Here is an 18,692-nt window from a genome sequence, read left to right as displayed (position 1 = left end):
ATGTGCTACATGAATGGTTCCTAAATCATTTCTTATATTTGGCTTTCTGTATGTAAGGATGTGTTTTTTTTTCCATAGGACTTAACCTCACTCTGTTTGCTAGAAATCTGTCAATATATAGACTTCTCGCTTTAAGTACAATAACTATGTTCTATTACGACATATCCTTTTTCACATACATTATAGTTTAAAGTTTGATGAATCATAATAACCAAACAATTTCAATTAGCCCCATACAATGCAACAATCACAAAATATTATTAATCTAATATCGCTTAACGTCCAAGGTTTAAGAGATAGTAGTAAACGCGCTCGACTAATTCAATGCTTGAAAAATCAAAAATCTGATATTGCTTTGCTACAAGAAACGCATTTTACGAATAATATTGAAAAAATAATTAAAAATGAATTTATTAATTGGGCATTATTACATAGTTCTGGTGAATCGAATATTAAGGGTTGTTCAATATTGATAAGTAATGCGCTTCAATTTAATATTTTATTGAATGTCCAAATGATTGGGTTTGTACAAAATGCAACAATACAGGACACACACAGGCAGACTGTCATTTCTCTGAATCAGATACAGAGCCGGAGTCTGACGTCATTGATACTAATTCGTCGGGCGATGAGACGGATAATGAAGCCAAGCAGGCTACCACAGAGACACCCATTAAACCTACTACGATAGGCAAGCGGCGCAATCAGGAGACCGGTCTTTCTCGTGATTCCTCGAGGACAAGACTTACTAGCCAAGGCCAACAGACAATGACTAAATTCGTGACAATGGCTTCCGCGGGAAACAATTGTGAGACACCAAATAAAGGAAAAGAAGGCTGTGCACCAGAGCGATCTCCACCGACCCCAGTGGATGTGATCCATGACAAGGCCACAACCAAAAAGAAAAAGAAAGACAAAAAGTAGTAAACAATATACTGCGACTGTTATATGTTTTCTGGACTTGACATATGGATTGTGATATGGACTACGCCTATTGATAACTGTATGAATCAATCGATCATGACTACATGTTGTGTGTATATTTATAGAATAAGATATATATTAAAATGTCAGTTTAGTGACATTTATATGCTTATAACTCTGGCAAAGGACATATATACCTTTGTAAACTGAAATGAGCATTTTCAGTCACTGTATTATTATTTTATATACCAGATACAATTTTTGGCAAACATATTTCTTTTTGTGTTGCGCTAGCATGTGAGTGTCGAAACAGAGTTATATATTAAACTGTCAAATTGATGGCATTCCTACCTGAAACATTACGTGTATTATACATGCATATAACATTGTTTTTAATTAATCTTAGATAAATATTGTAAACCAAGCTAAGGAAATATTGCACAGAGTAAACTATTTTTTGGTAAATGTTGCACGGGTAACATTCTTATTTACATATTTTATGCATGGCCTAATCCGCCTTACCTGTGTCCAAAAATTGTACCGATTATTCAATCAGGTGTAAAGTATTTACCTCCAAAACCTACTATAAAGTATATAAAACAGTACTATTTGTCACCGATTTTAAGGAGACATAACGCATTTATGCTCTACATACATTGTTTGATTTATCAGTCAATCAGATACTTATATATTCATTTGTTTTGTTTGTTTGTTTGTTTCGTGAAAACTTACAATAATTACTGCAAAATAGTTCATCTGTATGTTGATATATATCTAGATATAGCATTTCTAAACATAATTAATTTACTTCATTTGAACTTAGTTTACACTTGTGTATTTGAATGTGCTACATGAATGGTTCCTAAATCATTTCTTATAATTGGCTTTCTGTATGTAAGGATGTGTTTTTTTTCCATAGGGCTTAACCTCACTCTGTTTGCTAGAAATCTGTCAATATATAGACTTCTCGCTTTAAGTACAATAACTATGTTCTATTACGACATATCCTTTTTCACATACATTATAGTTTAAAGTTTGATGAATCATAATAACCAAACAATTTCAATTAGCCCCATACAATGCAACAATCACAAAATATTATTAATCTAATATCGCTTAACGTCCAAGGTTTAAGAGATAGTAGTAAACGCGCTCGACTAATTCAATGGCTGAAAAATCAAAAATCTGATATTGCTTTGCTACAAGAAACGCATTTTACGAATAATATTGAAAAAATAATTAAAAATGAATTTATTAATTGGGCATTATTACATAGTTCTGGTGAATCGAATATTAAGGGTTGTTCAATATTGATAAGTAATGCGCTTCAATTTAATATTTTAGACAAGGTATGCGATACTAAGGGCAGATATATTATACTTAATATCGACATATTTGATAATACATACACTTTAGTTAATTTATATGCTCCAAATAATAAAAAAGAAAGGAACAATTTTTTATTGTAAAATATCAAATACAGTACATGAAAATAGTTCAGGAGTAAAGATCATAGGAGGTGACTATAATGACACGTTAACCATTACCGACCGTATAAGCAAGTTTCCAAAGTCAGATTGCGGAACCGTCTGACAAATTTAACAAAACTTATTAGAACCCATAAATTGTGTGATGTTTGGAAACTATTTAATGTTGATAAAAAACAGTTCACATGGAGGCGTAAAAATGAACACAACTTTGTTCCACATATATATAACAGAGATATTAGACCTGCAATTATACAAACAACCGATCATATGGCTATTTCGCTTAAGATTAAAGTTCCAAATAAACGTGGCCCTGGGTACTGGAAATTTAACAACTCTCTTCTTGAAAATAATGAATATAAAACTATTATAAGTAATCTTCTTAATACAATATTCTACAAACTGTTACACCAGAAATAAAATGGGAACTCTGCAAAATAGAAATCAGAAATAGAACGATTGAATAATCAAAACAAATTTCAAGAAATAGCCATAACCACTTAAATAAATTAGAAAATGATCTCAAACGATTATATGAAATGAATGACCAAAACCCAGACGATGAAACTTCCTCGCATATTACCATACTTAAGGGAGAAATAAATACCATATATAGAAATAAAGCCACAGGCGCCCAAATTCGATCTAAAGTAGATTTCATTGAAGCGGGGGAAACTTATTCCAAATATTTCTTAAATCTTGAAAAATCACCCCAAAGTAAGAAAGTTATAATTTCACTCATGATAAACGGATCCAGAATCATTCAAACTCAAGATATACTTAATGCTGAAGTAAAATTTTATAAAGATTTATACGCGTCAGCCTTTGAACATGATAGGAATTATGATGAATTTGTAACTAATTTTGATTTAGAATACACTTTAAATTCAAAATTAGCTGATAATTGCGAGGGGGAAATTCTTTATGAAAAGCTACAAAAGCACTTAATGAGATGAAACCAAATAAAAGTCCTGGACTCGACGGACTAACAATAGAGCTTTACCAATCTTTTTGGCATATAATTGGAAAGCTTGTTGTCTTAGCTTTAAATCACGGCTATGTAACCCAAAAACAAAGCGTTTTCTCCTTATTATATAAAGGGGATCCAGAAAATCTTGAAAACTGGCGACCTATATCTCTACTAAATATCGATTATAAGCTAGCGGCAAAAATTTTAGCAAAGCGTTTACAATCTGTTTTACCAAGCATTATAAATCAAGATCAACAAGGATACATTAAAAATAGAAATATATGTTTCAACATCAGAACAATAGACGATTTAATTGACTACACTGATTCATGGGATATGGACGGTGCAATTCTATTTTAAGATTTTAAAAAAGCCTTTGATACTGTTGAGTGGCCTTTCCAACTCGATATTTTAAATAAATATGGATTCAAACCTTCATTTCTCAAATGGGTTAAGACTCTATATTGTAATATAACGTCAAAAATTGCAAACAACTGATGGATTTCCGATTCATTTCCACTACATCGTGGTATACGGCAGGGCTGTCCTCTTTCTGCATTGCTTTTTATCATAGTAGCTAAAGTTTTGTCAACTTAGTTAAGAAAAACTGAAACTTATGATGGTATAAAAATCCAAGGTAAACATCTTAAAGTTACTCAGCTCGCGGATGACACAACTATTATTTTAAAGAATCATATTGAAATACCAATTGTTCTTGATATAATTGAAGAATTTGGAAAATACTCAGGACTGAAACTAAATAAAGCAAAAACACAAGGTTTTTGGATTGGCAAAAGCAAAAGAAATGAAATGAATAGTGTGCATTATATTAAGTTCACCTCAAACAACGTTAAATCACTCGGTGTATATTTTTTTAAATGACAAGAATGAATGCATGCAAATAAGCTGGAACAAAAAAAATAGAGAAATGTAAACAGTTGATCAATAATTAGAATAAAAGAAAACTTACCTTTTTTTGGCAAGATAACGGTTAAAAAATCTCTTCTTTTTCTAAACTTGATTACCTGGCTCAAAACATCTTTACACCAGATTCAATAATAAAGATGGTTAATTCTGAATCAAGGATTTTTGAGTTCCTTTGGAGTGGTAAAAGAGATAAAAATTAAACGCAAAAGAATAATAGGAAACAAACTTGAAGGCGGTTTGGAGATGCCTTATTTGGGATATTTTTCTAAGACAATGAAACAAAAATGGATTAACTATCTTACCAATACTGTTAAGGCAAACTGGAAAGTAATAACATCAGTAATTTTTGATAAATTTGATAAAGATTTTCTCATATTCTATATGAATTTAAGCAGTATTAAATCGATACCGATTAATACAAACAACATTACTTTATTCTACAAACATTTGTTGAATCTATTCGTTCAGTTTAAACAACTGCCCGTGAATCAAATCAAAATTACAGAAACTTTCTACAATATAAGAAAATGATTAATATATACAAGTAAAACATAAAAGTATTCTATTTAAAAACTGGATTGATTCTGACATACTTTACATAAATGATGTTATATCGAATTCGGGTAACATCGACACAAACACTATGAAATATATCTACAAAGACTAAAGTAAACACAAAACGTATAATAAGTTTTAAAAACAAACCATTCGAGAACATGACAAAACAAGGAGGTATATCAAATATATTTTAAGACATTCCACGAAAAGCCATAAATCCATAGTTATTGGGAACGACGATTACAAGAGAATATTAGATGGAAATCTTGGTATTACATTGTTCATAAATCCATTGTTAATAATAAAGTAAAACAGTTTATAATAAAGTTGTTTCACAATATTGTAGCAACCAATTTGAATTTGTACACGTGGAAGTTGAACGATTGTCCGTTATGTATAAACTGCAATAAAGTAGAAGACTATGAACACTTTTTTGTTAAATGCCGCAAATTGTCGTCGTTCTGGTGTGACATACAGGCAGTGTTTAAAAGATGCGGAATACAGAAAAATCTTAAAAATCTTAAAATATTGTTATAGGCTATAAAATTAATAAAAAAGAATATAATATTGAAAATATTATTTTAAGTCAGTATTTACAAGACCTACTTCATTTATGAAAGAAGCTCGAAACAGATCAATAGTATGTACCATTTGTTTAATGATCTAAAAGTTATTCAAACACATTTAAAAAATATTTAAAGAATATTTCTCTACGTTTTCTGACTGATTTTGTTAAACATATCAAATAATAAGGTAAAACTTCACCTTGCTATGTATATATACTTGCTATCTAGCACATTGTATGACTGTTGTAACACAATGAACCTAGCCAATCTGCTTAGGTCATTACTCGTTTCTTTAGCTACTAAGTGGTCAAAATGCTATAGCATTATTTTCATTTGAGCTTCATTACCGTTACCGGCAGGTGTCAATTAGGTATCATAAGAATAGATGGAACAGTTAATCTCTTTATCATATGTTAATAACGGCCCTAAGGCTTGAATAATAATTATCAAATGATCTGCTTTCTGATAAACTCATATATTACTTGGTGCCGTCGAAGATTAATCAGCAACGGCCATGGTCAACCGCTAATGGGTAATTTAATTACTGTCTAGAGATGAGCTTAATTACCTTGTTTACTAAAATCCTTTCAAAGGGGTTTGGTCTAGTCCATTTTGACGTCACTAGATATATTGATTGACAAGCTCCTTTTTGTGGCGATAGCCAGTAAGATACTTTGAGTATGGTCACGTGAGGTTGAATGTATCACTTGATTTCGTTAAACTATGAAGGAAAATTAGGAAAAACTTCTGAATGGTAAACTGCAATTTGGGTGAATTGCGAAATATGAAACACTTATCTGGAGCTTAACGGGGAGTATTGGAGTCTGCTTCTCCTTAGGATAGTCGAGAATTTAACTGGGTTTAAATCTTCAGGTCTACGGACCGAGATCAGGCAGTCTGCCAGCTTAAGATCTCAGAGTCAGCTTTGCTCTTCTTTAACAGATCAAATTAATTGGAACTAAGAAACAAATAATTGCTAACAATAAAACTTGAATCATCGGACGTGGTTGTTTTGACTTAGTAACTATACGATTGAACGGCTTAGTGTATACGACGCGGTTTAATAGTGAGGGTGTTACACTGTCTTTGTTGCTGCTATTTGTATGTGTTGATGTTTTATGACAAAATAAACGGATTGTCGTAGAATGGCAATTCCAAAAAGAAAGAAAAAAATGTCACTCTGCCTGGCATTTGCTAGCATTTTCGAATAAGCCGGAATTTATGGCTTATGAACAGTGCTCTGAATATAGACTTAGCTTTGGAACTCGCGCGATCAAGATCCGAGTCGCCATAACAATGCCTGGTGTACGTCGGTGAGATCCCGGTTATGTCTGAATTCTCAGCCATCATAACGAGGATATTTTACTCAATGGACCGTAACATGACCATGAACTGTTGGTTGGATCAAAGTTCTTTGCTACAGCAAACACATTTCGGAATACTTCTTGAATGGCAGTAAAAAGCAAGTTTGATTTCCTGTGCGCTCATTCTAACCTCTCCGAATAAACATATTTGCCATGTGTTTCTGGTCCCGATCAAATTAGTCTACCTTAAGGCACGTGCGGAAGCTGTCTGTCATTATTTGCATTATTTTAACTTTAATGTTGATGCCAAATAGTTTCTCTAAAACATAGTTTTTTAAGATGATTTATTTCGTGTTATAATATTCTATTGTTCTCTATTGAATTGTCATAATTTAATTTTCATAAAACATCCATTTCAAGACATACGAAGTTGCGCGTTGTTTCGTGTGACTCATCTGGTGCGTGGGATGCCAGGCGGAAGTTTTTAGCACGGCCATATTGAACGGACATGCCTTTGCGATGTGCATAAAAGTATAATCATGAACAGTATCTGAGCTCAAAGCAAAAACAAATCACAAAATAATCTGTTTATTTAGTATCAGTATCATGTAGCCCATGTAAAATATATATGACTGACTGCAAACATAGTTTTGGGCATGTCCTTCAGTAACATGTTAATCACACCTTTTTCACACAGTGCGTAAGGATGAAACACATCGTTAACATAGCGAGTAAACGCGATTTGCCAAATGTTGATTAAGTGCGTTGACGACAACACTGACAGGAACCATTTTCGTAATTGTCATAGCTATATACATCGTAGCACAGACTATATCCAGTGAATTCACCGAGGCGTATTACGCTCGTGAAGCTGTCTTAAATACGTTTTTTTTTATCTTATTTGAAGACTAAGCCAGTCTATTTTTTGATAATCCAAGGATCATTTATCAGGTGCATTAAATCTGGCTCTTGGAATTGGCTATTATTCTCTGTGGAAAAAAAAAAATGTGCCCGTTAATGTTGATCATGCAATTGTGCATATAGATGTACCAATCCAGGGTTTGTAAAGATACCATTGCATTGCACAATAGTTTATAGATAGATGACTACATTTTTTTGTTTTATATAGCAAAATTTTGTGATTATCTAAACAAAAAAACGTTGGTATTTATTCCTGTTTGGTTGATATCGATCGATATATTTGTCTTGTTAAAGAGTCCCATCTTTTAAACTTTTTCCTTTCGCTGCATATTTACCGAACGTGATACGTCATTTTTAGCACGTCCCCAACACGTGCCTTTTAGTTTTATTTTAATTTCATAGTTTAGAAATAATTTGATTTAATATAAATTGTTATAAACGAACTATAACAGACTAAAAGCACTTTTAGCACTAAAACTCACTTAAGAAGATTATTAAGCATTAAGACATGTTCCAATATATGAATAAACGTAGTCAAATACAGCAACGGCACGAAATACTTGGCTCTGATTGTACAGTTTTAAAGCGATAAAAAATAAAACCTCCCAGAACAGTATCATTGTGATTTATCTGATTATGAACATTTATAGCTAATAAAGGATTTTCTAAGCGTTTCTTGATACATATAACATAATAACCGACTTATATTTATCGTGTAAACTCACGTAAGCAGACTATTAAGCATGAAGGTATGGTACATCATATGATTGTAACCAGTCACATACACCAATATCCCAAACTACTTGACTCTGATTGTCCTGTGTAAAGCAATGAATAAAAAAGCGAAATAAAAACAACAATACTATAGCGTCATTGTCATTTATCTGAATATGAGTGTTTAGCTAATAAAGGATTTCAAAAGTGTTTCTTGAAATATAACATTATTGATTGGCAAGAACTAGGTCAGTTTTTATCTTTCATTAATACTAATGAAAGAGTCCATAAGAAGCATATATTAATTGTACAATGTGCGATATAAAAACAAGTTAATTTGTCATGGTATGTTTCACATTTTCTAACACATAAAGCATATTAAACGTACTTTACTATTATTTCCATTAAAGTAACAATGTTATCTAAAAGAACTAGCACCACGTCTGGCAGCAAGTTAATTACAAGTGTTTAGATAAATTTATCCATCAAAAGCTGTCTATAATTACCTTTATGCATCCGATGAAGCCTTAAATCCGTATTTATGTCACACCTCTTCCAGTTAAAAGAAAAATGACAATGACAATGTAACCAAGAATATTAGTATCGTATTATGTCTTGCAAGTGCGGATTGAACAATCCTACCAACTTGACTTTTAACGTTAACATTTCACCAAACAACACGTGCTTTGATGTTTTCTTACGATCTGGCGAATGATACATTGAGGTCACAGATTGTCGTCGAGTTCCTTATAAGTACCATTAATTTAACTGAATTTGGATTATTTGGTAATTTCATCTTTCATTTGTGTTATTGTTTCTTTTCAAAGGTCCGGATTTAAATTTCATTTAAATAAATTATCCATTAACGTATTTTAGAGGGCGCGAAGTTGCGCGTGACTCATGTTCAATTGATGATGCAGGATTGGTCACATGACCGGAAACACTTATCCGGTGTGCAAGAATGAACATATACGTTTCTCAGCAGGCCTTATACAATCTTTTGTATACAGGCTAAAAGTTACCTTGTGATTATTATTATCTTCCGTGACTGTGAGTGTAATATAGGTTTATCCCGACCCGAGCGTAGGGAGTTTTGCAGAAACGAGTTTTACCGAGTTTCCATTGAACACCCAGTGCGAAGGTTGGGTATTTTGGATGAACCTATCTTTCACAAGTGGCCAGGGTAAATGCTTTTCTTCCACTTCAGTTAAACAAAACATAGTAAAAATGTATTTTAATATATATATATATATATATTTCATACCTATACGTTTTTATCTTTCACCCGTGGACAAGGTACGGATTTCAAGCATGGTCAAATATTTGGATTTTTTTAAATCTTGGGTGGGAGAAATAGTTGTTTTTCGTCTAACCAAAGAAGTCATGCGTTCCAACCCCGCGGAGAAAAGTGTTCTTGGCCTCTAAAAATAACATGAGTACTGGTTTGCACCAATGAAACTGACATGAGAGTGATACTAGTTGAACAAAGTAAGTAGTTATAAAAAATCAAATGTTCTTTAGTTTCGAAAACTTGTTTGCCAACAACGTGAACGCCATCCACCCTTTTTCTGTAACGTAGTTTTTTTTCCGTTAAGAGTGCGAAGGCAAAATATTATTAAATAAATACGACGCACTTTTTCATCGAAGAAATATACATTAATACATACAGTTGATTTACAAATCTTTAAAAAGAAACCTTAAATGAAGAGCAAAACTAGCTTTTCGAAAATACATATTATATTTACAGGGAGTATTTAAAGATGCACTCTTACTCCCGAATAAGATGTACCACAATTGATTGAATTGTTTTAATTTACCGGAAAGGATGAATAAATATCACAAACAATGGTTCTTAGGAAGGATACCGTGTTAAATTTGAAAGAAAGGTGCAGAAAACACTGTATATCTATCTTATGTGACGATAGTTTATCACTGTAAATCTTTTGGCACTCACCAATCATATAATATGTGTGCGTGTTCAGCTATTAAATACACGGTTAAGATATTGTTATTAGTAATTAATATTTTCCGTTCTTAAAGGTTTATCACAAGTTTATGTTTGTTATACATGTGTATGTAATGACTTTAAATACAAGTGTCACTTTAAACAGTTACATACAAAATTTGATTCATCTCACTATGGCATACAACCATTCCATATAACAATAAAATAGATTGAGCGCAACGTACTTCTGTATTAAAATTTATTATTTTAATTAAAACGTCATGATCTGACGAGCCACATGAACATTTTTCTTTATTAAAGTAAGTTGTTCTTCTGAACTTTAAGTGAACCATATTCCTCTTGACTCCTGTCAATACAGACAGTCCATGTCTCCGTTTCTATAAATAATTCAGGAATGGTTTGATACCCTAGAGCCTTATCTTTGAGAACTTAAAGATTTTGTTTTGTACGATGTCGGATTTATATTATAATATCCTCACAGTTAATTAGAATACAATTATTTTCAGTCCAGTTAAGCCGTGTATTCCAATATGGAAAACGCAAAAAAATAACCTCGCAGTAGCACCTGAATGCATTCCTGTCTGATAAAGCAATGCCTTTGGTAAACATACGATACTCAGGTGTTGACTAAAGGGTTTGCTATGTTTTGTAAGTTTAGCTTTTAAACAATTGAAGGCAATTGTATACAACTTGAATAAGTTGTCCACATCTTATCTTTGAGCTAGTTGTCACATTTTTTGGATAAATATTGGCCAATTAATACATATATTGGCCAACTTTAACCAAACCTAAGACTTGACCAGTTGTATTCAATTTGTTGCTGATGAGATATGGTCATTGTCTTGGTGGCGCCGGTTGCGTAAACATTATTTAACCCTGACCATAGCTATATTGATGTGAAATATTTTCAGGCTGAATCCTTTAAATCCTCCTACTGTTCTCTTGTTTCTCTTCCTCCCTGATTAACTTAAAAGCATCATAAATAAATAAATGTTTAACTTAAAAGCCTAATAGCATTTGCCAATTAAGTATGTAAATGGACTTTGCCAACGTAGTTAAGACCTAAAATTTCTAAACATCGATAGTTTTAAGTGAAAATCAATGACTTTCTAATTGATATTGTAAAAGTTCAAACTAGCCGATTAAAAATAAAAGTGTGATGTAGTTTTTGAAACTAATATGACATTTAACATGTTATTTATCAAAACAGTAATATAACTAATGTTTATACTTATAAATTTTACAGCTTTTTTTCGCTGATAGTGCAAATACGTTATGCCGAACGCTTATTGGCATGGTATATTTGGCTTTGATATTTGTTACATTAAATTTGACTCTGTAGGAGTCGTATACTATATGTATAAAGAAACTATAAGTGCAATTAAATGATTTTCTCACGGTTCCACTTTTTCTTACCTAATATGATTGTCTTTATAAAGCTTGAGAACCACGTGCAAATGCGATATCATGTTCTAATGTTTTACGTTTCACTCATATCGTTATGAGCACACTGTTGGTGTCATTTGATCTACTATTGTAAAGTAACTTAATCAAAATCCAATCATTTCTACTGCGTTGCTGACTACAATGCCTGGAGTCTTACTATTTCATAACTTATATAGTTTAGAGGTTCCACCGAGACAAAGCATGACCTAGTTTTTGACACTGTCCTGAATCATGGTTTAGTCAGTCGTGAACTCATAATAATCAAAGATGAATTTATCAGGCACATTTTAACCTGTCTTCTGGGAAATGACCTTTTCTTCTCTGCGAAAAGAATGTGGTGTCAATATGGTTCATGCAAATTTGCATAAAAATAATTAAAGCAGTAGTAACCGATAAAAGCCCTGGCATATTTCAACGTTAAATAGAAAAATGTAACTATGTTCTTTTTGAACAATGTTAGGATGTCTTGTCATGAAAATTGTTGTGTATTTATCAATATACACATATTGCTGAGTGGTATTTCAAGTTGAAACTTATACTTAAACAAGGTTTTAAAAACAATCAGGTTGACTTTGTCGTTAAAAGATCGTTTGTGATAGTAACCAGCTAAAATGCGAGATTATGAGCGTTTAATTCAATATAGCAGTTTACAACTGCGAAGTCTTCAACGATATATCAGGATGTCACTCAAATCACCATGTGTACAGTGTACCAACACTTTAACGTTGGTTTTGTTGCTGCACGTTTGTTCATAGTATTGTTCACATTCCTTGACAATAATTTGAGGCACACAGAGGGAATAAGAACATTATCTGAAGAAATAAGGACACTAATGATTTCGTTAAAACCTAAATTTATTATTCATGTCACTCCTGGTTTATGCGAACGACACAACTACCGCATTACTAATTCTAGACCAGTATGTCGTCAAATAGGCTTCTATCAAGGAGTTTTATCAACTTTTTTATATCGACGTTTTCCTCAAACACCTCACGTGTTTCGCAATGATATATATTTTTGTCGAATATATCTGTCGGCGTAACTCCATGATTGCGACGTGTGTATCCGTTTGATCGTTTATTTTAATATATGAATCAATGTATTTCTAAAACGCAAATGATACAAAAGTCATACGTGTTATAATGCAGGTGCAGTTTTAATAATGGTAACACAAAATACACCATATTAGTTTTCAGATATCTTCAATAACAGATTCTTAATAGCTTTTACTTATTTAAGTTAGGAAAGATACAAATCTGGTATTTACACCGAAACCTTTTTATACAATAATACAATGGTAACTACTGGGGATGTCATTGTCAGCACTCGTCTGACAAAGAACAGAATCTATGACTCTTTAATTGTCTTACACTCAGAAATGGCGTTATGCATCACACAATTTATTTTTCGATTGTCGCAACGAACGTCTCAGAAGTGGCGCAAATATCGTATGATGTAGCTTTGTCAAATATGCAAAAACAATCAAATTTATTTTCCTCATTACAAGCAATTGTCAAAAAGTCCAACTGGTGAAGAAACATCGTGTTATAGATAAATACCTCGCACGGATACAATTAATTATATGTTGGGACATCTTAACTAAAAGATAATGACAATGTTAGCTGTAATTCTATATTAAATTAACTGAAGGTATGAAGGTCTCGTATTACAGAAGCTAACTAAGAACATACTGCAGCATTTTAATAGCTGTATTTCTTGGTGTCGTTTTTAAATAAATTGCTTTTTTATTTTAAAATTTTTCATATTTTCATTGCAGACTATACAATTATTTTATTAACACTTTGAATCGGAAGAACACAACTGTTACGGTGATTGTTAAAAAAGGCCATTTTTGTTGAAGTTAAGGAACTAAAATTGTTGTTCCGATCATGTGTTCTCATGGAAATGGAGGCCTGACCACTGCCAGCTTATTTTTTAATAAGTATATTCTTCTTAATACGGCTATAAAGATAAAAAATGGATATACTATGTGATCAACACATACGGGTATACTATGTGTACGACTGCAATCATAGATAATAGTGCCAGATGTGAAAGATAAAGATATATACTTATGAAGTTCATGTACCTTGCTAATACCTTTTGACGGACAGAGTTCGGAAGCACAAATACATTTACACAAAGAGTGATAAAACAAAACTCACCAAAAGAGAGGTAACAGATGCGAAATGTGACTTGAAATTGCCATTTACAGCCTGAGTCATATTATACTCAACGTTAATCCATCCAACTCATTCTAAAGCTCACGAAGTTCAGATACGTGTTTCGCAAAATGGCCTGTCAAAGATTCTATTAGCTCAAAGCAATAGTTTAAATGCGTTGCAGCCCTAATAGTTAATAAGATGTTCAATCCACTTTGCTTTTGTGACATGATGCACTTTTCTAATTTGTTTTTGGTCAATTTATATTGGTTCAGCAGAGGTCATATAAAATACCACGAAGCTCTTTAATATTTGATATTGCATTAATCTTGTTTTAAAACTGTTGTCTACGGGGCTTTGAACGCCCTCCAATAATTTAATATCAAGTTTTTTTACTCCCTCTAATATTGTTGGTCGTAAAGTAATCCATAAACGAAATTGTTTCAATTAATGTTCGTGAAATCCACCTAATTTCGTACGATTTCGGTAGTGTTCGTACATATTCCGAAAATAATTGGTGAACTCGGTTACTTTCATTTGCGACTGGGATAACATCCATACATTTTCAAACTGCCTGCATGCCAAGATTTAAGATTTTGCAAAAGAATGTAGTTGAGTAAAGGATAAAAAGAGCCATTAAAGCAGCGTAACAATGTGTTATGCTTGTGGACATTTTTTCGTGGTATTAAGTGTTGAATTAGAAATGTCTTACTTTTTCACATATTTGTTACTGCAACTAATGGATTATTCATTAATATTTGTTTTGTATTGTATATGCATTAATGATCATAAGCAGTTATATCATCTGGTATAGATGAATGTATGTCGCTTTCCAGAAAATGGGGTTTTGGCATGATCTTGTCATGTTCTTGGTATATGATAAATTCTACCTTTTTCAGAAATGAATTAGTAATTATGAAAACAGTATGCATAACTTCATTTCAAACCTCTTCAATGATGGATATCTATACCTTTTATTTGACCTCAAAGTCTTTCTTATGTCATATGCCCATATAGGTATGGACATTTTGAATAAGTCTAGACAAAGGCAAAGCATTTGCATTTCAGTGGTCTACAATTTGAAGAAGTGAGACGCTTACGTGTTAATTTAATGCTATATCATATGCCGAGCAATGTAACGTTATATATGTCACGGATTAAAAGCATGGTATAACTATTCGGGAGGAAAAAGCAAAATAATTCAACGTCGTTTATTCTTTTTTTGAAGATGTTACTTGTTATCTGTTACCATAGTTTTGGAATATTTCTTTTAAATAAGTTAGTGCTTGAAATTATTTTGTCATAAATTAAAATTCACCAATCCAAAGTCTTTGTGTGTGTGATTTATTTTCAAATTAAACTGTGTCCTGGTAAAAAAGCAGGATATATTCCATGCAGAACTAAGAGGTAGAATATAATAAAGGAACCGGCATTAAAGATATGACAGGTATTGTGAAGCATGTTTACCAAAACAAATAAAACTGCTTGGGCTTCAATAGCTCTTTGTGTCGTAAAATAAATGTTGTTATCTAATTGGCTAGAACTAAAAAACAGAATATAAAATATCATGGAATCGTGAAACCTTATAGTTACATCATGTCAATTATTGACATTTGAACTAACTATATATTTCTTGTATATTTCTTATTTTCAATTATTTCTTGCAAGGTGTATTTTATGTGCGTAGTTCCTTTCATTAAGTAAAAGTCAAAATGTTAAACTGAAGATGGCCATATGGTGTAATACGGACACTTTTTCAAACAATTTGGTGTCAAGACTGATCAGAACATGTTTCAATGTCAAGATATTGCCTACATAGGTCGTTTAATAATTATGTAATTGTAAATGGTATGCTACATGAATACCTTGCAATTGCTTATATATAAACAACACATCACATCATAGGTATCGAATAGAAGTAGTAAACAGTTTGATAATTGCAACATAGGTATTCTGTGTTTGTATATGGTATGCTTTTACAATACCTTGAAGAGTGCTTAAATGTAAACAGTATCGTCACCACAGGTACCAATTATAAATAGTAAAATAAAATAAAAACTGAATGCATAAAAAATAAACGACTGCATTGCACTTTTGCATGGTTCGTTTCATCGATATAATGTCGAATTGCCTACAGAACGCAAATATCTACTCGGACAAACAATTTTAGAAAAAAAAAATTGGTCGAACTCATCTTTGGTGATATTTGATTCTAATTAGCATCGTTTCTTTAAATATCTTATGATAGGGCAATGGGAAATGCGCTATTACAAATTTGAAAAAAAAAACAAAAAACATATTTATCCTTATAAGTAAGCACGCTTTATAACATTTTGCAGATAAAACACATACGAGACAGCTTACCAAAAGGAAAACTATTTTTGTTCGAACTGAATTAAAATATGGTGATTTTTCTAAGAATAATTTCAATTGTACTATCTTTGCATGCATTTTGCTTCAAAAATGATTCACTAGGTACGCCACAATAGTAATAGTAGCTGATTACCAATCGGGTTGAAAACAATTATATACAATATTAGTAGACATGAGTTGCTTTAAGGAGTAGATTACATGTTGTGTTGACTCTATGATACAAAAGTTTGAACATCACGTCAAATTGCATTTTCATCAGAAACTTATTTTAATGCGTGTTTTTGTATGTGTGTGATCGAAGTTTATTTTAAGCAATACGATGAAAATAGATTTGTACATAAATGAAATTGACGATGCAAATGAAAAACAGATACGAAATTGCATGTCTTTAGATAAGGATACAAATTAAGATACTATCACAACGTTCAATTTCTTGTAAGAAGCAGAGATCGATTGAATTTGCATGCAGCGTGCGTGCGCTATATGCGTTGTTTGTGCGGTTTATGTCATTTGGTTATTGTTTACCTACCACTACGATGACGTATGGGAGTCCCAGCTGATGCAGAGAAACAGATGCTAGCTCATTCACTATTGTGTAAACTCGTATTGTTTATGATCTCTGGTGTGGGACACAAGTTATGTTTGTGTTCTTCCGTGAAACAGTCTCTGGTGAATTTTAAAATTATTATCACTTCGTTACCATGAGTTTTAGCTTAAAGGGTTCATCTCGTCTCGAATGCGTGGTAAATGTATGGTGTTGTTCGTTTATTCACTCGTCCCGTGTCTTTTGTGCCTTAGTCCTGTGCTTGTAAATAAGGTTTTCTATGAAATGTTTGACTATGTTGACCGGGAAACGTTTAAGGACTAATTCTGGCTGTACTATATATGACTTTGAAAATGATCTCTTCAAACCAGAGTAAGATCGGAACGCCACAATAATCGTTGTTGGTATCAATCGGTTTGAGCACAAAGACGTACAACATGAGTAGACCTGTGATATTATACGGAATCGATTACATGTTTACTTTACTGTATGATTTAGAGGTTTGCATAAAACATGACCATTACGGATATTAAGCTGTTTCCTTTTCGTCAGAAACGTATATTAATGCGTGTTTTCGTGGTTTATTAAATCTATTAAGTTTTTATTAAGCGATGTAATGAAACTACTAGTGTCAATTAAATGCAAATGACGAAGGAAACGAGAGATGATTTCGAATACAAATACGGAATTGTTTATCTTTCGATAAGGATACCAATTATGATATTATTACAACGTTCAATTTCGTGCAAATGCACAGATCTCGATTAAATTTGCATGAAGCTAATGGTTTTATTCCATAGTTGTCTTTGAATGATTATAGTAGAGATATTTTCTCTCGATATTCTTGAATAAAAAACTGATCGCGTTGCAAAATGTTTGCATTTTTCATAAAGGTAACACCATTTCCTAAAAACGTTGTTTCTGTCTTAAATGTATAAAAACAGTATCAATGATACTCTTAAAGGTTCGATTAAACGATAAGACTTCTCTTGTTTATTTATACAAGTTGTGTGTGTTACAGCCGTACACTTTTTTACTAACATGTGATTTTCAAGGAAAAGGATGTTGCACGTATTTTTTTGTTTTCGGGGTATTATCTGGGGTTTTGTGTTATTCATTGCAAAACAAAGAAATCGTAGTACACTTTTATTTAGATATTTGTTTGATTTAAGAAATTTTGAAAATGACCCATTGGTTGAATAAACAATGCCTTAAGGTACTATACTCCTAATGGGTATCATGGTCACATTGACAATATCTTAATGTGCATCATTTCCTGACTTTAGAATCAAAATAAAGAGAACTTAACCGTAAAAGAACAAAACATATTTAAACTTGAATTACCCAAACACTATTTGAGATTTATTGATAAAAAGCGATTTTACCTGAGAGACAAGTCCTTTATTTCATCTATTGGATACATTTTGTCTAAAGTTTGCCTCATGACCAGCTTTTATTTATAATTAAATTGAACCTTTTTGAAAAATTACGCCAAAATATAATGTTTAACCGTCTTATTTAAAACTTATTAGAGTTGAAATACCCAACCGGCTCTTTCATCCAGCTTGCAAGTCATGATATCTTTCAAAAAGCTAATATTCCTGTATGCAATTGTATTTAATAACTTTTTCATGAACAAAAACAATTTAAACGTCTGTAAAATGTTAGCTAATGAACACAAAGAAGTCGAAAACGTATTTGTGCTTTTCAAACCTGTACCTTGAACACGCAAAAGATTTGAAATTCTCTGCTTAACAACATACTAGGCTAAAACATTAATATCGAATAATTTTAAGTGACGGTTTTTAATTAGGGGTGGGCTACCTTATT

The sequence above is a fragment of the Mya arenaria genome, chromosome 8 (genome assembly GCF_026914265.1).
Source record: "Mya arenaria isolate MELC-2E11 chromosome 8, ASM2691426v1".
Classification (NCBI taxonomy): Eukaryota; Metazoa; Mollusca; class Bivalvia; order Myida; family Myidae; genus Mya; species Mya arenaria.
Note: the sequence above shows the minus strand (reverse complement) of the source record.